The sequence below is a fragment of the Leptonychotes weddellii genome, chromosome 1 (genome assembly GCF_054177405.1).
Source record: "Leptonychotes weddellii isolate Sample4059 chromosome 1, ASM5417740v2, whole genome shotgun sequence".
Lineage (NCBI taxonomy): Eukaryota > Metazoa > Chordata > Mammalia > Carnivora > Phocidae > Leptonychotes > Leptonychotes weddellii.
The window spans coordinates 52,572,667-52,600,124 of record NC_138369.1 but is presented as its reverse complement, the minus strand read 5'-3'; the positions used below and the strand labels follow the sequence as shown (position 1 = coordinate 52,600,124).

General features: G+C 43.4%; 1 protein-coding gene and 1 long non-coding RNA gene across 5 annotated transcripts in view; both read right to left on the bottom strand.

The window, feature by feature from the left end:
- ANO10 (anoctamin 10) overlaps positions 1–27,458 on the bottom strand; it is a 213,303-nt gene that overhangs the window by 24,208 nt on the left and 161,637 nt on the right. The window lies entirely within an intron of this gene.
- The window catches only part of LOC145722126 (uncharacterized), a 40,456-nt gene extending 12,998 nt beyond the window's left edge, over positions 1–27,458 (bottom strand). Inside the window, exon 1 of the long non-coding RNA XR_014146168.1 lies at positions 1–27,458. This exon is cut by the window's left edge and continues 10,461 nt beyond it. This is a non-coding gene — a long non-coding RNA (uncharacterized LOC145722126).

The following is a 27,458-nucleotide window of genomic DNA, read 5'->3' as shown; positions in this document are numbered from 1 at the left end:
GGGGAGGAGGGGCTCTGGGTAGGCTCTGTGTATGCATACACCGATGAGCCTGTTTTTCTTTAGGGTGTGTGTAGGCAGCAAGTAGGTGATCTGCAGGTCTCATGAGGAGCCACATGAGAAAAGCATCTTCCGTCCTGGGATACCATGCATGCCTTGTATCCCCTCCCTATGGGTCATGGAGGCCCTAGACATCCCTTCCAGTTGCAAAGCTCCTCCCGCTCATTTTCTCCTGAGGGGGAGGCGCTGCTCCCTTGACAGAGCTGCCTGAAGCCGCCCACTCCTGGTTCCCTTCCTGGCTGGATTGCCCTCCAGCTTGGGGCTGCTCTCACCAGCCAGCACTCAGCTGTGTCTGACAGGGCTGCAACATCTCTGCTACATTTCCTGGTCAACTTGTCTTTTCTACTTTCTATTTTACAGAAATTTCCCAACCTTTTTTGGTTAGCTGATGGTACACTTTCTTGTTTTCCAACCTTTTAAATGGATTTATGCTTTTCTTGTATTTTTCTTTTTGAGGCAGAAGTAAATGGGAAGTCCCATCAGATGGTAGTAAGTGTTAGGGATGTGTGGATTCACTTTGCCACAGAATATCCACTAGGTCATCCCCAGAGACAAAAAGCAGAACTGGAGGGATCGCCAGACCAACCAGGGATACTATATACAGGAAGCTGGCTGGCCGGCTGTGGTCTCATTCCCCACATCTTTAAAAAGCTCTCTGGCCATGGAAGGCCTATGGCTCTGTGTAAGGGAGGCACTGGGCATGGGCATGGCTAGGCGAAGAGCAGGGATGCAGGAAAGCACAGGTTCAGTAGGACATACTTTGTCAAGAATCAAGCCCACAGCCGTCATGACAAGACCTTTTTCTGTTTTCCTTAATCATCTTTCACAAACTTGAGTCTGCCTCTACCTGTTTTTTTAGAAGAAAAGTATACATGTGTATGTAGTTCTACTATCTAGTCAGTAATAGTTATAGTGTTATTATAGTCCTAGTTAATAGGAGCACTAGTTTTTTTTAAGATTTTATTTATTTGAGAGAGAGAGAGAACACGACTGGGGGTGGGGGGTGGGCAGAGGGAGAAGGAGAAGCATACTCTCCGCTATGCAGGGAGCCTGAGGTGGGGATCGATCCCAGGACCCTGAGATCAAGACCTGAGCTGAAGGCAGACGCTTAACTAACTGAGCCACCCAGGCGCCCCTGGAGCACTAGGTTTTAAAAAATCTATATTGAGAGTTTTTTTTGAGGGGGGAGGTCCTTAAAAGTATCAATGATCTTGGCCCCACAGATTGCTTGTTTTAGTTTCCATAGTATTTTATCCTAAGACAGGCTGGCCACAGAATTTACGAAGGAACCAGCACTATCACACACGCTTCATCATATAATCATTCTTGATCTGAAGGAAAACAGTTTCATCTTAAAAAAACAAAATAAAAAACTCCAAAATTTCATGTTTCCTTCTTGGCTCAAGTCTTGTTATGAAACCACTCTGGGTAAAGATACATTACATTTAAAAAAGGGGGGGGAAAGCAAACACAAAATATGCCTGTTATACTGGACTTAAAAGACTTGCTTCTTTGCTAACAGACCTCTGCTTATGTTGTTAGACTCTCTTGTTAATTTTGATCTGGCTGTTTACACACATTTTTAATTTGTTCAATCATTTCACAGACCAGTAGTTTCATGGTTCAATTTGTTTCAGGCAAAATGGAGTGTTACAAAAAAAATCCCAGACTATTTTCAGGTTGGAGAAATTAATGAATTGAAATTGGAGCAAATCTACATGATTGCTTTTTTTGTTCTAATTACAGAATGGAGTCCTTCCCATAGATGTAAAACTGTTCAGGATTGCATAATAGATATAAATACAAATATATCCCCATATTTCCTAACCTTCCCCTTTTATTCTTTGAAGGGTCCAGAAGCCATCACATTTTGAGATGCAGGTTTAGCTGATGCTTACTCTGGAGTAAGTGCTAGGCTAGGACACTGCTACCTTTCAACTGCACAGACTGTGAGAAGGGGTCCCTGTGCCCCGCGGGAAAGCAAGGGCTGTGGGCACAGGTCGGTTTGGGCACACAGAGCCTGGAATATCCCCCAGCAGGCTTTTCCTTCCCCTCAGTGGCTATAAAATTCCATAAACAAAAGACGGAGTCCCCGGCATTCCTGCTCAATTACTGGTTTTCCTTAATAGCAAATGAACACAAACAAAAATATCTAATTCTCATAAATCTATAAAAGTATTACTCTTCCAGTTCAAAATCATAAACTATTGCACAAACACATGGAGTTGGAAAGAATGCTATAACCAGCCCACCCCCCAGCTTCTTTAAGAAATGGACACTGCTAATACTACAGAGTCCTCCTTGACAGCCCCTCTAAACCTCATCTTCCACCCTCCTCCGTCAAAGAGGAACACTGCCCTGGATTTGCTACTCATCATTCCCATGTGGTTCTTCTCCCCTAGACGCGTCACACCTAAATGATGCAAGTGTTAAAACTTGCTGTCAGTGACAAGAGCTGGCCACACAGGGCTCCAGGGTGAACTGGCTCCTGGAGTGCTGGGGTGTGGATTCCTTTTGCTCCCGTGTAGGGGTGTGCCCTCCACCTGTGCTCTCTGTCCCACAGCTGCGCTACACCCCGGGCCCCACCAGCTCCACAGGGGACCATCAGCCAGCCTGAGGGGCAGTGCTGAGGAGGGACATATAGTTACAGGCCTTCTCTTCATGCTCATCTAAAAACACACCTCGGTGTCCTCACTGAAGATAATTAGACAACTGTTGCCTCCAACAGGAAGCAAACGCTCTACAACAAACCAGCAGATTAAACAAGACCTCATCCAAAGTCTAGTGACAGACAAATGAGAAGGACTCTTTATCAGGAAACATTGTGTCACGGCTGACACGTTTTGTCTTAAGGCAAGCTGCCACCTTCCGCACCAACCCAGGACTGAGTATGCCCTCTCTGTCCTCCCCCAGCAGGTCTGCTAAGCCTCTCCTTCATCCTGCTCAGTTTTCAAGCCAGCTGGCGGCATATTTCTTCCTCTACTTGCTGCCCCTGCCCTGAACACTGGGCCTTGCAAACAGTGAGTACTCCATGCAGGTGGAATCCGCACCAGGTAGAGACAATTCTCAAACTGCGCACAGAGGCACCCCCAAGCACTGCAGTGAGCTCACAGGGGTGCCACAGGATATTCTGAATTTTGGAGAAAAACACAGTGACACTCAGCATCTATCAGATGGCAGTCAAGACAGGTGCTCAGTCTAATACCTAGTGAGATGAGCTTTACTAAGGGGGATGGTTTTAATTAGGGAAGCAGAAGAAAGGTTGTCTGGGCACCTGGGGAGCTTGGGGCCAGGCCGGGCCTCTGTGGGTGTGGCAGCAAGGTGCTGAGGGCAGCACAAGAGGGCTGGGCTGCTCAAGGTGTGTGGGAAAGGGAGCAGCAGATGTGGCCTCTTGCCAAACAGGGCTGAGGTGGGGGTGGTGAGGTGCTGATGGATGGGAGTCCCCTATTCCCCAGAAGATGTGAAGAAGTCTTTCTCTACTACTGCATACACCCTAATCTTATTCCAAGCACAAGGTAAGTCACATGGTGATATTTTAGATTAGCTATACTTTGTGACATAGACTTAGTCAGCTCACCTATAAACTTCGCTACAATTGATTACCCTCTTCCCCTTAGAACACGTGTTCTGCATTCCAAAGCATTGGCTTATAAAAGGATCTTTCAACCTACTATTCACTGAGTACCTGCAGTGGACACCCTAGGGTATGTCCTAGGCTTCACCCCCAGTGATTCCCATCTGCTGGTTTCATGCCGTGGACAATCCCTTTCCCTAGAATATGAGTGGGAGCTGGAACTTGCTTCCAATCAACAGAATATGACAAAGGTGATGGGACGTCACTCCTGTGACAGGATGCATTATATGACAAAGGGGAAGAGATTTTGCAGATGTAATTAATGAGCTGACTTTAAGTTAACCAAAAGAGACGTGCTGAGGTGGCTCAATTGGTTAACTGTCTGACTCTTGATTTCGGCTCAGGTCATGATTGCAGGGTTGTGAGATTGAGCCCCATGTTGGGTGTGGAGCCTGCTTAATATTCTCTCTCCCTCTCTCTCTGCCCCTCCCACCCTGCTCTCTCTCTCTCTCTCAAAAATTAAAAAAAAAAAATCAACAAATCTTTAAAAAAAAAGTTAACCAAAAGAGAGATTATCCTGAGTAAGCTGGACTTAATAATAAATCGAGAGCCCTTTAAAAAAGGGTATAGGCTGTCCCTGAGGGCAGAGACTGAAGCAGAGAGACTCTTCACTGCTGACTCTGAAGAAGTAGGCTGCCATATTGTGGAGGCCTATGGAAAGGAACATGGGAAGGAACTGTGGGTGGCCTTCAGGAGCAAAGAGTGGCCCCCAGCACACAGCTAGCCAGAAAATGGGAACTTCACAGTCTTACTGTCACGGGAGATGCATTCAGCTAACAATTGCAGAGAGCCTGAAGATCTTTCTCCAGTTGAGCCTCTCATGAGACCAAAGCCCTGCACAAGATTTTGATTGCAGCCACTAAGACCTTGAGGAGAGGACCCAGTTAAGCTGTGCCCACAGAAACTGTGAGATGCTAAATGTGTGTTGTTTTAGGCCACTAAGTTTGTGGTTGTTTGTTACAGAGCAATAGAAAACTAATACAGTGCCCAAGGTAGAAACTATTTATGCTACATTCTCGATGCATTGAGTACATGAAACAGTTAAGCAGAAACGATCTCCAAACATTTTATAGTTTTAAATGACATTTTTGAAAAAGGTTTTATTTATTTATTTGAGAGAGAGTGAGCATGAGTTGGGGGGGAGGGGCAGAAGGAGAGGGAGAAGTAGAGTCCTTGCTGAGCAGGGAGCCTGACATGGTACTCGAGCCCAGGACCCTGAGATCATGACCTGAGCCGAAGGCAGCCGCTTAACCGACTAAGCCACCCAGGCGCCCCAAGTAAATGAAGATTTAAAAAATGTTTTAAATCTGTGCTACAATTTTCATCTGCAAATTGATCTAACCCATCCTTTTAATTTTAAGCAAATCCAAATTCCTGTGTGTTGCTTGGCTCTTCTGGCAAACTGATCCTGGTTTTTCAGGATTTTGATGGCTCTAATTTCTAAGAAACTCTATCCTTTGGTGAACTCTAAACACGTTAGTTCCGCTCAATCGCACCTGGAGGAGTCCTGGGGTAAACAGGGTGTTGTACCTGTGGACTCCTAGAGCAGTTTGCAGGGAGGAGGCCAGGTGGGATGTGAGAATGTCCACTTTGACCCAGGATATGGCCCAGGAATGGTCAGTTTGACCCAGTGACCCTCTATCAACCCACTGTGTTGTAACTTTTTGAAGATTCAAAGCTTTCTGTAAATTTATGAGAAACTGACAAATTACTCCTTACCATTTTTTAATCTGTAGGTTTTTTCTGAAGAACTAGAATTTCACCCTAGAATGTATACTTATCATTACCTAATTATTGACAGATTTATCTAATATTGTTCGAGTACCATCAGCTACTTTGTCTCTCCTTTGGGCCTGAAGAGAAAAACAGTTTTGCTCTAATTTCCACTAAGTGGCGCAGTACTTAAGGTGTCCTGGGGAGGGGTGACGTGGGGCTGGCCTGGCCTCCTCTGCGGTGTCTGGAGCAGGCTGTAGATGGTCCGCCCTGAGTCACAGCCTTCACTGCTCAGAAATATGATGGAAACACCCAAAGCAGATGATGCGCATATGCTTTCCCTCACTACGTTCACCTCATTTTCAAAACTTTGAGGCATTTAGTTAAAACTGATCACGACCACATCTTTAAACTTTGTGAGCCAAGGCTGAAATCTTAGAGGCGAGAAAGGAGCCACCGTCATCTGTTTATTGCTGATTTTGAAGCAACAGTGGCTTTGTAATGCTGGTAAGTTACTAGCACCTGGAGAGCTGTCTCTTGTACACGCATCATGGCTGATGGGAGCACGGGTTACTTATAACACTGAGGGGCTCACAGGACAAATCACGAGGCACCCAATCATGACAGTCAAAATATGCAGAATGCACTCTAAAGTCAGTTGCTGTTAGTCAGTGGCTCTCCCCAAAGCCAACTGCTTCTTTATGTCCCCAGTGACTTACAGAGCTGTACCGTACGCTTTTAGAAAGGCAAAATTAACAACTCTACAGCAAAAAAGATGAAGTGAACACTAAATTCCATTTAAAACATTTCAAATTCGCCCATCTTGGGGAATACAGGCATTTTAAACGATGATGCCATCGGCTCGCATGACTGTCATTTGAGCACTGGGGGAGTAGCCCAGCGGGCTGCCGCACCCTACAGTGTGCATGCCGAGTCTCCCAGGAGAGCTGCCCTATGGCATGGAGGTGCCTCTGGGGTGCCTGGTCCAAGTCCTCAAGTTTAGCCATGAGGGCACTGAAGCAAGCCCAGGCTTGCATGGCTTCTCTGTGCTAGAGGACAGCCTGGAACCCATCCCGCAGAAGGTCCCTTGACCTAAAGGAGACTGCCCAAATGGCAGTGGGTGTTCTGACCCCAGACAGAATGTTTTTCTCCTGCGCTTCCTGGACGCCCAGGGACAGGGCCTGTCCCTGATGACCCTCTGCTAGGTTAAGGCTGCTAGCTCAAGCAGCAGTGCGGCCACCACCTCCTCTGGGAATACACAAGCAAATACAGAATCACCAGTCAAGGGGGGCAAGGTCGCTCTTCCAAGCACATCTGCCACAAGCCAGGTACTAAGAAAACAGAGAAGCCACATGCTGGCTGTGGCTATTCCAGGACACAGGTAAGTAAACCATGACCACATGTAGCACAAAGGAGAACCTCACTGTGGTGGTGACCCAGGAGTCCTAAGAGAGGATGACAACATTTCCAGGAAGACAAGTTGGACAGAAAGAAGGGAGTCAGCAGAGTAGGGAGAGTGTGCAGAGGCAAAACCACCTGGGGTGACCCAGGAACCTGGTCACTTCCACATGGCCAGAGAGACAGCGAGCACACAGCCAGGGGCAGGCAGAGGGAGAGGGAGAAGCAGGCTCCCCACTGAGGAGGGAGCCCGATGAGGGGCTCGATCCCAGGGCCCTGGGATCATGATCTGAGCTGAAGGCAGACACTTAACCGACTGAGCCACCCAGGCGACCCCCACAGAGTTACATTTGGAATTGGGACAACAAGCTGTGGTAGCAAAAGGGCAAGCAGATGGGACAGAGGAGAGACAGGGGCCGGGGGGAGGGCAGTCAGGGGCTGAAGGAGCCATCCTGGAAGAGAGGGTGAGAGCCCCTTAACTGATTCTTCAACATATTCCTGACTAAAGGGAAAGTTTACCTACACAAGGACTGATACCATTTAAAAGGTCAAGTTAGGGACTTGAATTACTAATCCCAGCAAGGGAAACCTAAAAACACAGCTTGCTACTTTAATGAGCAGTTCTTGGTCATAGGGAATTCTCAGATGATGTAAAAGAAGAATCTTAGTTCATCTAAACACTGATTTATTAACATAGTTCATCTATTAATTATATCTTAGAGGCTTAAGCTATGTTATTATACTCCATAGAATGGTAATTTCTGTGCTTTTTAAAGTACCAAATGAAAATAGAGACATAAGGGAAACCAGCAGGATATACTGTGGTTTTGAAAATGGGTTTGATTTTCAACTTTGTGCTTGCACCTTTGAGGAATTCAAAGGTATAATTTAAGAGTCTGGCAACTGAAGAATTATAATCAGCACTTACAATTTCACCAAATATGTATCACTTCCAAATCTGCTCCTTCCATACCACCCTATGTTCTACTTACTGCCCTGCTTGAGACGCACAGAAGGCACATAAAATGTGAATTTTATGAGTGAATGTGTGAGCGGCACGACCTGCTGGGGGCACCGCACCCCGAGGCCAGGACTGGGTCACTCTCCTCATGGCTTTTCACCTTTATATTCTGGCTGAGGAGTCTAGGTACTGAGATCAGTGTAACAGCTTTGTAGCTCTAGATATTTTCTGACGAGTTATAGTGCCCAGCCGCTAATCTTCCCTCGCTTTCAAGTTGCCTTCACTGTGCACTATTCAACAGTACCTGGTGGAGGTGGTCTGAACCCCACATCACCACCACTGCTGCATCCACAGAAGAGGGATGGAAATGGAGGGGTCTGTGGAGCCACAGCCTTTGGGGAAAAAAGGAAGTACATACTATCCTTACTTCCTCTACAGCCGAGCATCTCTATCTTTCAGAATCATCTTTCCCAGATATAAAATGCAGTTTGTGTTACTTATCACTAATTACCGCAGGGAACTGGAGTGAATTGTACCAGTTAATTTTAATATACAATAAAAGAATCATTACACGAACAAAAAACACTCAAAAGTATGTGCATATTACATTACTCAATTGTGAGTAAGTAAGATAAAAACCAACTAACGCATCTAATTTGTAGTTCACACTTGGGGTTAATGTGTTAACAAAATACTGGATTGAAAAAAACAGTATAAAGGCTGAATGTCTCTCAAATGTCTTAAGGGGAGTTTACTTTTTATATTACATTTGCATATTATTCTTTCTTTTTTTCAGTATATTATGCCTGAAGATCCATCCTTTAAAAGGGAAACTGGAAGGAGGAAGAGAGTGATTTGAGTCCTTCATTTGTGTTACATGAGAAGTTGGGATTGTTTCTATCATGCTAATTGCTTTGAAAATGAACAATAAAATGTATTACTTTATGTGAGATTATCTAGCTTTCTCCTCCCTCACAAAATCTACCATATTTAACAGAAGCTGAGAGGAAGGTAAAACAAAGGGAATAAGAATGGTATACAAGTTGTTTTTAACTGTATTTTACTAAGAAGTTGTTGCAAAAAGACTTTTCCTCTAAGTAATTTTAAATATATCTTATTACTGTTATTTAAAAATTTATTTTAAAAATATTAAACTCTTCTTGCTGGGCTCATATCTGATTCTGTAGGGCAAGAGTATTTGGATTCCATTACCTAGATTGTAATGGAACCTTTTATGACTACAATATTGTGAGTCTTCCTCTATTTATATTTTCTTAAAAAAAGAAAGAAAGAAAAAGATGTTCCAAGCCTGCAGCACAGTAAACTACTTTGATGTGCTCTTGGAACCATAAGAAAACACTGATGTGCCTTTTCAAGCAGGGTGCCATTTATATAACCAGCAAGAAGGTAATGATACCAAGCCCATTCCGTCCCACTTACCTCATCTAGCTGAACACTCAGAAAATCCATGACTGCCTACTGCATTTAGTTGCATGAGAAAATATACTTTGAATACAACAGTGCTACATTTGTGAAAAAGAGGCTTTCTGTGAACATTTTCAGGTGGAGACCATGACTCCAAGTGGTCTGAAGAACAGCTCTTCTCTGATGACTCTCAAATATACGATGCCATTCTGGTAACATGGCAAACCCTTCTCACTGGTTTACCTGTACGAAAAGTTCCAGAACATCAGCATGACGAGGTCCTTCAGCTGGTGTGTGTATATTTTTGTGTGTGTGCACTGAAACCAAATTATGACCCAAATGATTATGTCTGTAGCCTTAGGCAACAGGTGGTTAGGTTCTCTAGTCCACTCAAAGGTAGTGACGCTGTAGGGAGGTGGTTTTAGAGCCCTGACGGGGTGACTAAAATGTTAATCCCACCTTACTGCCGTCGACAGTAACACGCAGAGAGAGCCGGAGCCCACTATGGGGCCACACTTAATTAAACCACCTCTGTCCAGGGACTTTCCTGTCAGAGAAACTCACTTTCCCATTTTATTTGTACTCCTTCAAAAGCAGATTGTACTGATTCTGACCATGGTTTTACAGCTGTGAGAGTCCAAATGCAAATGGAAACTCGATGAAGGCAGACTGAGTGAGATTTAAGCCTCTGGAAGCCCAGGAGGGCATGAGAGAAGGGGAGCTTAATTCTGAAAAGGCATTATGTTTTTCCTTGGTTCTCTGTTCCCTAATCAAATCAATGGAAATGAACTTGAAGTGCCTTGCAGAGCAGGCTGGCAAGAGCGATTCCCCAGGGCCCCGTTCGTGCTGCTTCCCTCTCTGGAGTGATGCCACTGTCACAGTGCTCAGAACAGTGGAAAATTTATACTTTCGCTGCGAACAAGCAGATGGTTGCAAGTCTAATGGAGGACCATTGAAAGGTGCCTCAGTCTGTATTTTGGAGCTCGGGAACAACTGTGTCTTGGAGTTATTGTTTCCCAGAAAAATTAACATTTCGCCCCAAGACGGCCACTGTGTTAAGACATAATTAACTCACATCAACTTAGTTTTTTTCTCTCAACAGCTAACCTGTTTGATTTGGACACCCTGTGTCTGTAGACAGGATAGGCCCAAGTTCCGAGAGGGATGATATATATATGTATTTTTAACAAATCATTCCAAATAATAGGGGTATCCGGACTGTCACAAGCTGACATGTGATGGATTCCTGAAGCTAGGGATGAAAAACAGCCAGGTCCTATAACCACATGTAAATGAAAGTCAGACCCACTCCACTGCCCCCACAACAATAACAGCTCATTTCCACTTAACCACCCTCAGCCAAGGGGTCGTGGTTTGGAAGGGGATCTGAGGGAGCCAAGGGGGTGGTGGGTGACATGGAGCTTTAGATGGGTGGCAGATCGGAAAGGCTGACGCATCTTATTTTAAGAGAATATGGAGAAGGAGGCATCTAGAGATGACTGTCAAGATGCCTGATGTTCTAGGGGCGCTGGGATGGCTGAGTCGGTTGAACGTCCAACTCTTGATTTTGGCTCAGGTCATGGTCTCAGGGTTGTGAGATCACCCCGCGATGGCCCTGTGTCGGGTTCCATGATGAGCTGAGCCGGGTGTCTGCTTCTCTCACTCTTTCTCTCCCTCTGCCCCTCCCCCACACATATGTATGCGCTCTCTAAAATAAATACATAAATCTTAAAAAACAAGAGATGCCTGGTGGTCTCCAGTGTCCCAGGCATCACACTGGTGATGGCCCAGGACATAGCCAATAGCCGGTGGTGGGCTGGCTGTTTGGGAGCCCCCCCGCCTACTGCCTGCAGCTACTGTCCCCATTCCAGAGGGCTCTCCAGCACTGCTGAGTCAGCAGCTCATCTGAAAGCTAGTGCTGTCTAGACCTCAGGACGTCTCTGTCACAGTTAGAGCACTCTTTCTGATCCAATGAAAGAGACCATACAAATGGCAAACAATTATCTGTATTCCCTGCCCTGCTGGCACAATAAAAATTATGTGCACTCTGATTTGAAGCAAAAGCTTCCCTATGGCAGAGCCATAAACAAAGCTTGCACTCAGGACCTGGCAGGAGGCACCTTCTGTTAGAGCTCTCAACTGCTCAGCCTTTCGTTTCCTGTTTCTCCCACCCTACTTTGTACTTGTCTCAGCCTCAGTCTGTGGAGAGGCTTCTGGAGAGGATGGACAGGAAGTGTTCTCTTCCCTAGAATGCATGCACTTCTGGTTCTGGGAGATGGCCCCTTGTTTGCCATCTGGTATGGTGAGTTAATTATGACCATCAACAGAGGCGGACCGTTTTCTTCAGGGGACAGCAAGTTAAGCTGGTGCTGGGTTGCATCTCTGACAGCAGGATCTGAATGAGGCCCATTCTCACCTCACCTGCTGTTACCAGGAAAGCGGCCTGCATGTCTCCCAGGCCCCACAGGGAGCTGAGATGGGAGGGCTCCAAGCAGGCCCCCCATTAAGAGAGGGCAGCCTTCATGAGAGCAGTCATCCCTGACACACAGCTTCCAAAGTGGGAATGCTGGCCCAGAGCATAGACCACAAGGTCTGTGGCTATCCCAGGGGAGGGTTTGAGACCTAGTGCTCTGAAGACTGGAGGACAGAACCAGCAGAATACAAGACGGGTGCATGAACATCTGCAAAGATAAACAGAAGAGAAAGCAGGATAATTTGCTAAAAGGAAATGAAGCAGAGGAAAAAAAAAAAAAAGAGAGAGAGAGACTGTAAATAGTAACCCAAGCACAAAGAAGGAAGGTTAAAAGGAGGGAGTTTGGATAACATAAAATTCGAAGAATGAACACTCTGGTCATGTAGGCCTTTTCCTTTCTTGAAAAACAGAAAAAAAGAAGAAGAGATGTTGATGGGGAGTGGGGAGGAGGAGGCAGAAGAAAAGAGAAGTGTGAATGACATACGCACAGACTCTACAGACTACAACCCCAGAGCTCCGTTCAACTCTTCCTAGATAGAAACTCTAAGCTCTAATTTGTTTCAAATCCACTCCTCGTGAATTCTGCCATGGAAAGAGCAAGTGTGAGCCCAAGAAAAGCTATCCAACAGAGCCCCTCGTAAGTTTTGAAGGAATGCCACTGCCCAGGGACTTGACACCAGTTTTCATGCCCAGAAATTCACTGGAAATCCAAATTAGTTTTGGTTGATTAGCATTTCAAGGTGACCTGTTTGGGGTTAAAATACAACTGGATAGTAACTATTTTTAAGGAATCACAGGCGGGAGGGGATCTGAGACAGTCAAGAAAGTAGGTAAATCTCCAAAGTAGGAGTTCCTTCTCTTCTGCAAGATCTCCAAGGATGGAGAATTAAAACCATCCATTTCTAAGGATGGAGTATTAAAAAGGAGTATTTTATCTCCCAATGGTCAAGTTCTCCACTGCACCCAAAAGAGAATTCTGTTATTCATACCCATCTGCTCTGTGGTGGAAAATGGTAGAAAAGCCATAGACTCAGAATCCGTTGCTGGCCTGGACCTGACTACCTACTCACCCTGTGTGGTTATTCCTGTCATTATGCCCATTTCATAGAGAAGAAACTGAGGCCCAGAGATGTTTAGTTACTTTGAGTAAATCTGAGCCCCAGAGTTACTTAGTAGAGAAGCTGGGATATACCTGACTCCAAAAGCCATTCTTTAACACCTGGAGCATGCAAACCACCCATCCTGCTCCTGGCATATTTTATATCCTCTAGAGAACCAAAATGCTTCATTTAAGGCCAATGTTTTGGTACAGACATAAAAATGACAATTCCTTAGTGAGTTTCTCTGATGGTAACTGTTTAATCACACATCATTTTCACAGAAATGATTTGTGCACAGCTATCCTGAATAAAGTCTGAATAACCCAGACTGATGTTTTTGGAAATGTTTTTCTACAACTTACATTTAAAAAAAAAAAGTGAATTCATTAGTCCAAGAAGTCAAAAAAAGCAACATGGCTTTATTCTGCTTCTAATCAAAACAATATTTATCACATGTGAAAGGAGAGGCGTTGGTGCTGTGTTTCCCAGACATTTGGCAGTTCATTTTCTCTCGTGCCTGTGACTAAAACCAGACTTGAAAATTAAAAATATGCCTCTCATTTTTTTTTAAGACAATTCAAACAAAAGAGCCTGCAAATCTACCCACACAAACACTGCTTTAAGCAACTTGAATGAAGAACTGGAGAGAATCTTGAGATCCATTTACTTTCCAAATAACAAATAAGAGATTTTTTTCCAAATTGGCTTGTAGGGAAGATCAAGAATTTAAAGTTACAGCCCTGATAATGTAGTTACCGGGTGGACAGTAACTGCCTTGCACACTTGATCTAAAAGGACAACCGGCAACACAAAATTTAAAAAAAAAAAACCCTCAAAATACAACATTAAACAGATTTTTGGAAGGAAAAAGGAAAAGGAAGGTGATGTACTTTTGAACTGAATTTCATAATCCAAGGACATTTTATCAGGCCTGGTATTTTGTTCTTTGTTCCCCTACCACTTTCTTCACCTGTTCTCACCATTTCACCTCACTGGTCAATGGCATCACCAAGGACGTCTAGTTAAACGCATGAGATGTTCAAAATCCAACACTAATCCAGACTAGCAGATTAATCCAGACCTATTCAACCACTCTGGGGAGGTGAGTACATGTAGTCAATGCAAGGGATCATAAGACAAGTTATTTCAAATATCCATTTCACGTACCTACCAATCAATACATTAAGTTATTTACATTGCCAATTAAAACCTTTCAGGGTGATTTCCAATTTCAAAGGGGTTTTATTTATTTTTTTTTAAAGTTTTTTTTTTTAAGATTTTATTTATTTATTTGACACAGTGAGAGAGGAACACAAGCAGAGGGAGAGGGAAAGTCAGAGGGAGAAGTAGGCTCCCCACCGAGCAGGGAGCCTGACGTGGGGCCCGATGCCAGGACCCCGGGATCATGACCTGAGCCGAAGGCAGACGCTTAACGACTGAGCCACCCAGGCGCCTGTCAAAGGGATTTTAAAGGGAAATTAAACACACTGTTTTAGAAACTACTATGTGGTACGTAATCTTATATAGTGAATTGTATTTTATTTAATGTCAAATTCGACCTGTTTCTTCTTTTTTTTCCAAAAGATTTATTTATTTATTGTTTGAGAGAGAGAGAGAGAGAGAACGCACTGGGGAGGGGCAGAGGGAGAGAGGAGAATCTTAAGCAGACTCCCCGCTGAGTGCATAGTCCAACTTGGGGCTCGATCCCACAATCCTGAGATCATGACCTGAGCCGAAATCAAGAGTCAGACACTTAACCGACTGAGCCACCCGGATGCCCCTCTATCTGCTTCTTCTTAAGCATGAGAGAGGTAGGATAGGAAGGAAGAACACTGGGCAAGGAGCCAGGCTCTGGACCCGGCTGCCTTTATTTGTCTGACCATTTAAACTTCTGGAGTCTCTGTCTTCTCATCTATACAATCCTGGAGTGAAATCTGCCAGGCTGACCCTCATCGGCTGTGTAAGAATTAATTACGATTAATGGATTTGTGAGTGCTATGGTGACAGCAACGTTCAATGACTGTAAACAGCAAGCACTGTTCTATTCCAGGCCACACTGAGGTAGAACCCTAGATCTCTGAGCAAGGCTCCACCCCCCAGGAAGGACTAATTCTACAGTCCCTAGTATAAAGAGGTATAAAGAAGCAGAAAGGCCTCCAGGATGGCACGACGAGAGCAATGGTATCAAAGTCCAAAGAACTATCCTGCATGGTAAGTTGGAGGTACTAAGGTAGTAACGAATTGAGGGGAAAACTTGGGCAAATCGCTAAATCTTTACTGGTTGCTATTTATGCAGAAAGGGAAGCCAAGAGAATGCAGGATTTCAGAGCCAGAGACCTGGGTATGCAGCATGGGCTTTGTGATTTTACACAAATCACTTGTTTTTTGTTTTTTTTTTAACTTACTACATAAAAGTAGAGAGAATAATGTAATGAATCCCCATGTATCTACCTATCGCTTAGCCTCAACAATTATCACCTCATAGTCACCCAGCCTCCTTTCCGGGATTATTGGTACATTAGTTATCTATTACTGTAACAGATTAATCCAGAATCCTGTGGCTTAAAACAACATGCATTTATTTCCATGCTTTCTGTCAGCCAGGAATTTGAAAGCAGCTGGGTGGCTCTGGCTCAGGGCCTCCCACGAACGTGCAGACAGGAGGTAGGCAGGGGCTGCAGGCAACTGAACGCCTGACTGAGGCTAAGAGCTGGAGATGACAAACTACGGTCCACAGGCCAAATGTGGCCCACTGCCTATATTTATAAATACAGTTCTCTTGGAACACAGCCTCTTCCTTTCATTCACATATTGCCTGTAGCAGCCTTTGCACAACAGCAGCAGAACTGAGTAGTTTTGATAGAGACTGTATGGCCTACACACCATAACTATTTACGACCTGATTCTTTGCAGAGAATGTCTGCCAACCCTCAGACCAGAGAATCTGTTTCCAAGATGGTTCACTCACTTGGCTGTTGGCAGTACGTCATGTTTCTAGTCATGTGGGCCTCTCCATTGGCTGCTTTAGTGTTGGTTCACAACCTTGGGGGTTCTCTGGGTGAAATCTGAAACTGGTCCCCATACATAAAGGGCAGGGAGAGACTGAAGAAAGAGGCCGGCCACTCCAGAATGGTAGGTGGCAGATTTAACAAGCAAGGAAAATGACATGGGAGGCTTGTCTTGGGTGGTCACAAGACGAGTAGATCTCCATACCTGCCCACCAGAATCTTACAGTTCATACAGAGACCTTAGGGGGGCTTGGTCATGTATGCAATCCAGAGGGTCTCAACACCTACTCTCTCAAGGCTCTGTCCCTGCAATGGCTCTTAGTGTGGGAATGGTGGTCAAAACGTACATTCCAAGGACAGGGGAGGAGCCTCTGACTGCCTAGGTCCAGCTCTCGGGTCACCCAGCAGTCAGACCTTCTTGACCCCCTCCAATGTTGAATGTCCTCGCAACACGGCAGCTAGTTTCCCAAGAGCAAATGATCCAAGAGGGAGATGATTGATCCAGAGATAAATCTGGATCTGATTTGGCTATGCTTCTTACATCTGGGAAAATAATTATATATATATATATATGGCTTTTGTCATCAAGAAGGTCTGATTGACCTAGCCTCTGAAGAGACATACCAACATTCTGTGGTCTATTGGGATGGGACTTCAAAAGGGTGAAAATACTTGGAGGCAGGGATCATTGGGGACCTTGGAAGGTAAGACTCACAGTTAGTGACCCTTTCCTTAATCTATAAAATCAGGGTTTGGGACAGGATCAATAATTTTTCTTCTAACATTTGACAATTACATGATGTAGGGAATTTCTGATAATTTATATTTTTATGCTTTGGTCACAGAATGTACTCAATATTTGTTGAATTTTAATACCTGTATTTTAATTTTGACTCATATATGAATTCAGCATAATTTACTATTTATGTTCTGAGCGCCGTTATTATTATGGATTGATTATTTTCCCTTAATTAGGTAGTATTTCAGAAAGTTCCTAAATCCAAACATTTCTTGTTTTCTGTATTCTTAGAAGATAGAGGCAAATCTGTGTTGTTCTTAAGGATTTACTTTTAAGTCTAAATTTTCTAGTCTACCACTCACTGTATTTTCAGCCCAATCTCTTAGGTTTACACTCATTGCATGACATAATATTCGATCATATTCCTGAGGTTCTAAAGCAGTAGAAATCAATGGAAAACAACACCATTTATTATATTAAATATTTTTCACTTTAGCAATTTACTAGTAATTAAAAACAAAAGTTAAAAAAAGTCTGTGGTTTCCTGACATAGCAAGTACTCAATAATGGTTTCCTAAATCCCAAATATAACATGCAAGAGATAATTTCAAAGTCAAAAGACTAGAATTTAGTAATAGAGAAAGGCACAAAGAGATGGGGCTTTGACCCTAGTGATGTTCATTTAATTACTGACTTACTCATTCAACAAATATAAATTCTGTGTCTGGAGTAATCCTGTCCCTAAGAAGCTTCTAGTCTGGGTGGTCACAGACAAATATCTTTGACCTTGGTGAGCCAACAATATCTTTAATATCCTAGAATATACGTTTAAAAAAAAAGTAAATAGCTGCATTCATAACAGCCCAGGCATTTTCCTGGAAAAGAACAGCCTGCTCCCACACATGCTGGCCCGCAAGGAAATATAACTATTACTCTAGTACAGAGTTTGAGATTGGAACTCTTAGAACTTTTAGTATCTTACCAGAATATATATTTTTCCTCTTAAAATATATAGCTTTGATGGGTGAAAGAGGTAAAAGTGATGAAGAGCACACTTCTCGTGATGGAGCACTGAGTAACGTACAGAATTGCTAAATCACTATATTGCACACCTGGAACTAATATAACACTGTATGTTAATTATGCCAGAAATACAAAAAACCCATATTTATACATCTATATATATAGTTTTAGGCATTCTGAAATCTCTAAGATAATTTGTTATAAAGTGAACTTTTTTCTTTACAAATACAGACACATTTTGACGACAAATGTGACCCCGGTCCAAAGCACGGGATGTCACTCCTAGAGCATGGTGAACTTGAGGCCTTTCTGTATAGAATGGAACTGTGGCTTCCAGGCCCCTTCTGCCCACACTGCTTCTGGTTTACTCACATGCTGGCTAGGAAAATGCTAAATTTTATTCTGTTTCATGGCCTGTTCAGTAATTTCCACAAGTAAAAATAAATCTGGATCTGATTTGGCTATGTTTCTTACATCTGGGAAAATAATTAAGATTTACAAATTTAAAATTTTGCTTAGAAAACCAGGGGAATGAGATAAGTAACAATTTCTATGGATTGTTTACTAGGGAAGACAAAAATGATCAGAGGTTTACTGAAGCATCTTATTTTAATGTCTGTATGACTCTGTGTACTCTATAGCATTTTTTCTCTAGTGAGAACAGAAAATGCAGGGGAAAAAAAATGTCTACACATCAGTGGTAAGGAGAGGACTGTTCCAGAGTCTGAATTTTGCGAAGTAGAAACTACTTTAAAATTCTATCTGGCTTGATTTGGGCTTATTTTACCATCTTCTGGGAGCCATGACTGTTACTGATACCAACCACAGTCAGTCTTTTTGAAAAAAAAGCAGAATTTGAGCTTTATCAAGGCTAGATATGGGGACCTTATAAAGTGCTCAGACCTGCAATTCCTCAGGGTGCATTCTCTTCCCTAGTGATCCCAGAAAGGCATATGACCTAACTGTTTCCATTTTTGCCAGAGAACCTATTTTAAGATTCCTCTTTTCTTGTCCAAGGACATCACTTGTCATTTACTTAATATATTAGCTTCTGAACTATGTTTGAGTCAACAAACTTAGTTTGATGAGGTGGAGATTTATTCAGAGTCTACTGGGCATCAGGCCCTGTGCCGGATGAGGGAATGCAGGAGTAAAGAACACCTGGCCAAGTGTAGTCGGGGAATGCACAGAAGTGGGCACCAGGCCCCTATGCCTCACAGTGGAGGGAGCGCTGCCCCCTGAAGGTTAGGTGTGTGAAGCTTAGGGCAGAAGGGAGGTGCTGGGGTGGTCAGTTACAAAGTAGCAGGAGTACTTGGGAATCCATGAGCAGTGCATCCTGCCAGACCTGAAAGGAAGAGGAAGAAGAACAGGAGAGGGGGCTGAAGGGCCACACAGTGCCAGTATTTGTTAAAGCTTTAATCACCTGTGGAGAAATATCATGCGTGGATTGGAGAGAAATCACAGGCAAATGGCTTACAGACCCTAGGCCAAGAACCATTCGGAGTCACTGCACACACACAGGCTTAGAGCAGTGCCTGGCTCACACGACCACCCACTGCATGCCAGCCTTACCCCCCTCTGCTATTATTGCTGCCCAGTTGCGTGTAGGCCACGAAAACAGGTGGCGCTGCTGCAAAGGTGGAATGGTGACTTGTCACCTAATCTGGTTTCACGGCACCATTTTCCCCAGAATTACTGCCTGGCTCACCCAGTGATACAGGGCACCCAAGCACAAGGTAGTCCTTGCCCGTCCCAACTCCCCCCACTGTGTCTTACTCATACTGTCTCACTCAGGCCTCACTCTGACCATATGGGGTAGGCACCACCTCCCAGGGTCTCGCTGTGTTGGGGAGATGACAACATAGGAGAAGGGGAGAGGTCAGCTCAGAAGGGCCACCCCAAGTCTCAGAGCACTGTAGCTCACTAGACCAGGACCATCCCGCCCCAAGAACCGAGGCTCCGGCACTGTGTGCCACTAGTTTTCTTGGAAGCTGATTCTTTCTCTGGGCTCATATCCTTCTGAACCACATGTCGGCAAACCAACTTGTGATTATATATCCAAAAGCCAAATGCTTTAGCACCTTCGTTCCAGACTGTGATACTTTTAACTTTCCCTTAAAAATGTTTATTTATCTACCACAACTTGAGAGCACACATGTAGGGAAGAGAAGTTCAGAGGCTATTGGTAAATGCTGGAAATGGTTTAAATACACTTAACCCAGTGCGCCTGGGTAGCTCAGTTGGTTAAGCGTGTGCCTTTGGCTCAGGTCATGATCCCGGGGTCCTGGGATCGAGCCCCACATTGGGCTCCCTGCTCGGTGGGGAGTCTGCTTCTCCCTCTATCCTCCCCCCTGCTTGTGATCTCTCTCTAATAAATAAAATCTTTAAAAAATATAATAAATAAATACACTTAACCCTAGGAAACAGACATTACTTAAGGCCGCTGGCCCAGATGGCCCAGCCCGACAAGGCCCCACACCAGGTTTGAGGCCCTTGCGGGCTATAATTAGCACTGTGGTGTCCTCTTAAAGTCCTTATCTTGCTCTTTCTGACTGATTTCTGGGGCTGTTATCTTTCTCGAAACCTGCGTTTGGACCCCGCACTCTGGCGTCTGTAGGTGCTCAGCTCTGGGATAGCTGGCTGCCCAGAGGCCAGTTAAAGTGGTGACTCTACAGAGGATATGGTGTCCTTGTGCTCCAGGACACTGAGCGACTCCTTTCTATTTTTAGTTAAATCTCAAAATTATCCAGAACTGAATAAATCAATTTGAAAAGAAATAAAAGGGCATTGCTAGGATGATATTTACCGTCTAGAATTCTTTGCAAAGGTCTCACCAACTGAAGCCTGATTATTTGAAAATGTCTCCTGCAAAGCAAACAGTTTTATGTTCCCCAGTTTGCCTCTCACCTTCAAGTACATCTACCTTGCTTATATATTTAGAAATGCCATAGCTTCCTGACACAGAAGAAGGAACTGTTCCCAGTACCTCTCCTTTCCTCCGTTCCTCCCATCACAGCTGAGAGCAGTAACTAGGACCCACAGAGCACTTCTCCAGATGGGCTCCAGGGCTCCTGCTTTAGAACCAGGGCTGGGCGAAAATGCAGATTTCTGGGCCTTTCCACAGACCATGCAATCCAGCCTCTCATTTATAAAACAAAATACTGAGTGGCAAAGAGACTACCTGCCTCATTTATGGCCCAGACCTTGCTTGTTCTTGGCACTCATCTGACCGTGCTTGGGATCTATCTTTGCTGGGGACTGAGGATTAGGGGTGGGGAGTTTGGAGCAATAGGAAGGGCTTTTTAAATGTAGGTGCCTGGGCCCCACCTGAGATCTAGGGAATCCGACTCTTCAAGTGTGGGGCCCAGGCACATGTATCTTTCAAAAGTTCTATGTTCGAGATGCACAGCCCAATTTAAGAACTGTCCAATGATTTAAATTTCTCAGTCATGTTTTGTCCATAAAATGGGAACCTGAATTGAAAAGTAGCAATTCAAATGAAAATTAGACATAATATACTAATTATTCATAAGTAATCATTTCTATTGACTGATTTACTATCAATTTCTGGTCATTTAACAGTGAAAATGTCAGGGGATAGGCTAGGCATTCATGAGATTTATTCCTAAATATGTCTTTAAGAACTCCATTTATGACCTGGGCCCACCAACTGACCAGGGGACACAGCAGAAGCTCTGTCTGCCTTTGATACATGGGAACAGCCCAGTGAATTGAGGCTCCACTTACAAAGCAGATAGTTAAATGTCAGATTAAAGAAAAATAAGACAAATTCTATATCCTAGAAATGTCAATAGTTCAGTAAGTAAACTGACGACCTACCAGTTAATCTGAGTTTTTGAAAAGCACTCAGTGGGTGACCTTTCACATCGAGGACCTTCTGGGCTTCTTTGGCCCTGTGGACAGTGAGACTAAACAGACAGCATAGTAAGAATCTCTGCCGACTGACAGCAGCAAGAACTGGCGAGGCCCAAGCAGCAGTGCTGACCACACCACAAAGCCCTGGGCCAGCAGGGGGGACAGGAGAGGGGCAGCTGGCCCAGGCTCTTCCGCCCAGGTTTTACCCTGGACCTTTCATTCTCAGATTATAGCTTTAACTAACAAGTAGTGGAGAGGGGGCTACCTTTATGTGGTCTGCAGTTCAAGACCCTAGGAAACCTTGACCACAGCACTCATCACCACCTCCAGCCCACTTGATGGATCAGACGCATTTGAGCCACACGTGCACAGATTTGAAATCACCTTTAGTGCAAGCTACTATGACAAGCTAGCATGTCCTGTTTGAAGGCGTTTGACAAATATAATGAGTCAAAGCCTGCAGGGTATTTCTGTCTCTCCAGACCCTTAATAGCAAGGTCAGCACCCAAATCATGTTTTCTTAGAAGGTGATATTAATCTGAGAATCATATCTATGTCTTCAAAAGAAAAAAGCCCAGAGAGACTTAAATCTTTTAGATTTTTTCTTTTAAAATTTTATTTATTTATTTTAATTTATTTTAATTTAAGTAGGCTCCATGCCCAGTGTGGAGCCCAAAGTGGGGCTTGAACTCAAGACCCTGAGATCAAGACCTGAGCTGAGATCAAGAGTCAGATGCTTAACCGACTGAGCCACCCAGGTGACCCTGGATTTTTTTCTTCTTTTAAAATATGAGACAGGGAGGGGCACCTGGCTGGCTCAGTCGGTAGAGCATGCAACTCTTGATCTCAGGGTGGTGAGTTCAAGCCCCCGTTGGGCATAGGGCTTACTTATAAAAAGTAAATAAATAAAAAATTAAAAAAAACCCATGAGACAGAATTTTGGTTAGTGCTTCATTTTTCAATGATGATGCGTATAAACAAATTCTGCCTTTGAATTAGGGCTTTGCTTCGCTGTTAGGTAGGGCATATCTGAAGACAGGGGAAGTCAGGAGCTGAGATGACCTGAAAGATCATCTAGCCATGTCCACAGCAAACCCTCATACCTATGAGCCCCCGCCAAAGCAAGTATAACAACCCTGCAGTAGGATTTCTAGGTAAATGAATTTAGTAATACGAGACATGTTAATATCCAACATCATTACAGATCCTTTGCTTTTTAGACAAATACATGGCAACGTGAAATCCTGAGCGAGAGGAAAGCCTTACTAGCATGGAGCAGGATCTCACCTTGACACAGAGTTCAGGTGTGTACACATGGCCAGGGGGTTGCCTACCCCAATCTATGGAACATCACTAGAAATGCAATCAATGCGGAAACCTGATTTACCAAAACTCTTCCCAAGAAATGCTGTACAATTAAAACACGTTTTGCTTACATACCCCCTAAAAGCTTGGGTACTATGTGCCCTCCCACACAATTTTATATTGACATAGAAAATCTACACCATAAATTCAGTAATTGTAAAAATGTATTTGCTAGCTTACTATAAATATTGCATATTTGCATACTACAAATACTAAAAACAAACTATTAGGTCACTCTTTTAAAGATGTCCAAGAAATTCTGTGAAATGCCATAGGGATGTGACACGCACCATTACCTATTTAAAAAGCAGGTGAATATCCTCTTAATTAATAGTAACAATTTCATGTTTTTCCTTTTTCTCCTCTTTGAAATCCTATTTCCTTACCATTTTTCCCGAAGAATTTTATCCCAATAAAATATATATTTTTTTGCTTTAAAGTATCAATTACTATCATACTTTACTTCACTAATATGCTCATAAATGGAAATTTAAAAGTTTAGAAAATTTCCCGTGGTGCTAAGTCTCACCATAAGTGTTTAAAATTTTCTTCTGGACTAATTGGTCGTTATAGTTATGACTGCTGCATAAATGATAAAAATTACATAAATATAATATACTTATAGATAAAGAATTATTGGACATAAGTTCCAGATACATTTTGGAAATGCATCTTTTAAAGAGATGGATTTGGTTTTGGCAGTCAGGAGATTAGGGTGCCTTAATGGAACACAGTTTAGCCCTGACACCTCCATGTTGTAAGGCTCTCTCTCAGCTGTGAGGCTTTCACCCTGGGGTCAAAGCACAGGGAAGGGTGCCTACCTTCTGCTAAGCAAGGGAGGACAACTGTAGGCAGACAGGCTGTGTGGCCCAGGACAGCCAGGAGGGACTACAGGGCACCCGGGCCTCCTACATACAACATTTTAGGAAAGAGGATGCATATAAATTGGGGATCTGAACATTGAGGCCCTTATAATTGTCTGTGCCCAAAGGCTCCTCACAAGTTTAAGGAACTTGGCTATAGGGAGGGGCTGTGCTCTGCGCCTCACCTCTGTGGTTTCAGCCTCTCCGTTAAATGGGGACTAAACAAGTACTTTGAAATACCGAGTGGGGCGCCAAATTCAGGTTGGTCTGCCCTCTGCCTTGGTCTCACCCTGACCTCACCTGAGGACAAATCCCACTTTGCCTCACATCGCCTCTAGATTTCCACATTCGATTCATGCCCTCAAACTTCGTGTGTAAAATACATATTATATGAAAATAAATTTTATTCCAAAAATTTCACCTGATGCTTATATTTATTTTCTAAAGGAAAAAAAAAAACAAAACCAAAGCATATGAATGTTTGTAAAAAGAACAAGGAAGGAGGAGGAAGAGTGTGTGAAGGATGCGCTCAGGTATGTCTGAAAATGGCATTAGGGAATTTAAGGAATTATTCAAACCACCAACATGAGGGAGGACTTTATTCCTCATTTACTTACATGAGTGTTTTAAATGCAGAAAGCAAACAGATAACAAACGGCAAATCACCCCCCTCCCAAAGAATTCCTGTTGCCCTTAAACAAGTAGTACATGGTCAGAAAATTCAAGCTGTATATTTAAAGAGCTATGTTAATTTTTTTTTTAAAAGATTTTATTTATTTGAGAGAGAGAGAGCATAGCAGGGGTAGGGGAAGAGGGAGAAGGAGAAGCAGACTCCCCACTGAGCAGGGAGCCCAACGCAGGGCTCGATCCCAGGACCCTGGGATCATGACCTGAGCCGAAGGCAGACGCTTAACCAACTGAGCCACCCAGGTGCCCTGAGATATCTTAATTTTTCCTCAAAGGCAGCTAGTGTACTGGGTTTCCCAGAAGCCCTTCTAGGAAAAATGCATGTGTTTGCATTTGCCCATTTCTCATCCCTTCCTTCCCTTCTTCAAAATTTAACTCAAACTTGTTCTGTATCTTGTTTACTCCACTTGCTAAAACAGCAAATACACACTCATGCGTGCATGTGCACGCACATGCACACTACACACACCCCAGCACAAAGAGACCTCTTTAAAAAAGCGGGTTCACCGAACGTTCTCATGTGGAACCATTATCATACTATAATTGTTTTAAACTGTCATGATCCCGGGGTCATAAAACATTTTATTTTTATTTATAAAAATAAACTACTGAGTTTAGTTGTGTCTGGGTTCTTGCTAATAGAAATGCTTCGACAATGGTATTTTGGTCCACTTTGCAGTTATAACTGTTACCCTAGCAAGAGTCATTTGGTTGGAGGGTCATCTAAATTTTGATTCAATTACATTCTAGAAAGGCTGAGCCAATTTACACTTCTGTCAAGTACAGAGAAGTGTCCATTTCCCCACACGGGGCGAGAACAGGTCATCAACCAGCATTTGCCAACAGTGAGTAAAATGTGTTTCACTGTTGCTTGAACTTAAGTTTCTTTAATTGTGAGTGAGGTTGAGCACCTCTTCCTATGTTATGCTTTGATTACTGGGTTGTCTTTTAATGGATTTATCAAAATGCTGCTTGAATTAAAGATATTAACCATTTCTCAAAAGTTGCTAGTATTTCCCCAGTTTGTCCAGTTTAATTTTTGAGGTTTTTGTCATCTAGAAGCTTTAAATTGCCATACTTTTTATATCTCTTACCTGTCTGAATATTGCAGGAGGGTGGTGGCAAGAGGTATGTAAGGTATGAGGTAAAATAAAGTGTAATAATTTTCCTAACCAATTGTTTGTCATCAGACAATCCTTCTTTTTCTCCACTACCACAGAATGTTAATTTTACCATAAACTAAAGTCCCGGTTTTATTTGGGTCCATTTACAGGCTCTCTGCTCTATTCCACTGATCTATTTCTTCCCTAATTCAAAATGGATTTATTTATTTTTTTTTCTTTAAAGATTTTATTTATTTATTTGACAGAAAGAGAGACAGTGAGAGAGGGAACACAAGCAGGGGGAGTGGGAGAGGGAGAAGCAAGCTTCCCGCCGAGCAGGGAGCCCAATGTAGGGCTCAATCCCAGGACCCCGGGATCATGACCTGAGCCGAAGGCAGACACTTAACAACTGAGCCACGCAGGCGCCCCTCAAAATGGATTTAATTACTCTAACTACTGTATTATTCAGAATACATTTTAATATCTGGCAGAGCTAAAGTTCTCATTTCTCTTCTTTTTCAGAAATCTCCTTGCTATTCTCAAATGCTTATTTCTATATATTTGAATTGGCATCACATTTTCACAAGACTGGATCTTTCAGTCCCAGCAGAGTTTTAAAAATACTCTTCATATAGATTATCCATATTGTTTTTATAAATTACTAAAGGTTTTCTATTTTGGCTTCTTTGGTAAATGGGAACTTTTCTTCAATAATATTTTCAAATGGCTATTATGTCTTATGAAAGGAATAAATAATTTTAGATAAGCCTTGTAACCTACCTCCTTACCAGGTTTTCCTATTGTGTCCAATAACATATCTTGTGATTTTTAGATTTAATAACCTTCTAATCTCAATGACTGACACATTTGCCTCCTGCAGGTTACCTGACCTTCTCACTTCTTCCTCCTGTAGAGGTGCATTGGTCAGCAGCCCCGGCAGCACGGGAAGTACCAGTGGTGGTAATGGGTTGCCTGACACTGCTGTGAGTGCTTCTGGTGGCTACTGTGGAGCATGATGCTTGTGCTTTGATTTAAGATACAAACACACTGGCTAGGTGAACTTGCCCCACACCTCGGAAACCGAAATGCAGTCATCTAGCTTTCTCCCCCGCTGCGCCCTGCTGGTGGACCCACACTTCTCCTTCTTCTCTGTACTCTTATCACAAGTCTTATCCTGGGGACACCCTGACTAATCAGGGGCACATTCTGCTCCAGTGTGGGGCCTCCCATCTCGTGCACTATCCTGGAGCCCTTGCTTCTATCAGAGGGTCAGCTTGTCGGGGGGTGGGAGGATCCTCCTTGCAATTATTTTCCTCCCAGCTCCCCAAACATCAAAGCAAATATTCCTGTACAAGGTGGTTTTGAAGCCTAATGGACTGTGAGGGTCAGAACCCGGTCCTGGACCCACAGCTTGTCCCCTCAGATGATAACTGCCTTACTAATTTTCTCATTGGTTTAATTCTTATCTATCTCTCACGAGACAGAACTAGCTCTGGGCATGGAGGAGTCTTTGTCTTCCTGCTCACACTCTGCTACAAGTAGAAAGTCAAAATGAAGACCTCCAGCATTGCCTCTAGTATAGTGCGAAAATCCCTGGAAAGAAGTTTCTACTTTCATGGCATTTTTGCTGCTTTTGCCCACACTTTCTCATTCTCCCTCATTCTCTGCAAGATATTATGTAAGATTCTATTTGCTCACTTCTCCTTGCTTAATGTTTCTGTAGAAGGCAGGCTTAGAAACCGTTGGGGCTGCTCCAGGATGATTCTTGGAAATCCAGGTCTTGTTCTTCTGCTGACTGTTAACTCCACTCTTTAACATTGCTCAAATATTTTTGTTTTGCTTAGTTTAGTTTTTTCAGTCTATTCGTTGCTCATATTATTAGGATTTTGGTTTTGTTATGCCATCCTAAAATGACTCTTCTATATTTATTTACGCTAGAAACTTCAAGGCTGAAGAAAATACTCAGAGTGAGTTCTCTAAATTACGGCCCCTGGAAATTGCTAAAGACATAACACCGATTTTCAGGACAGTTG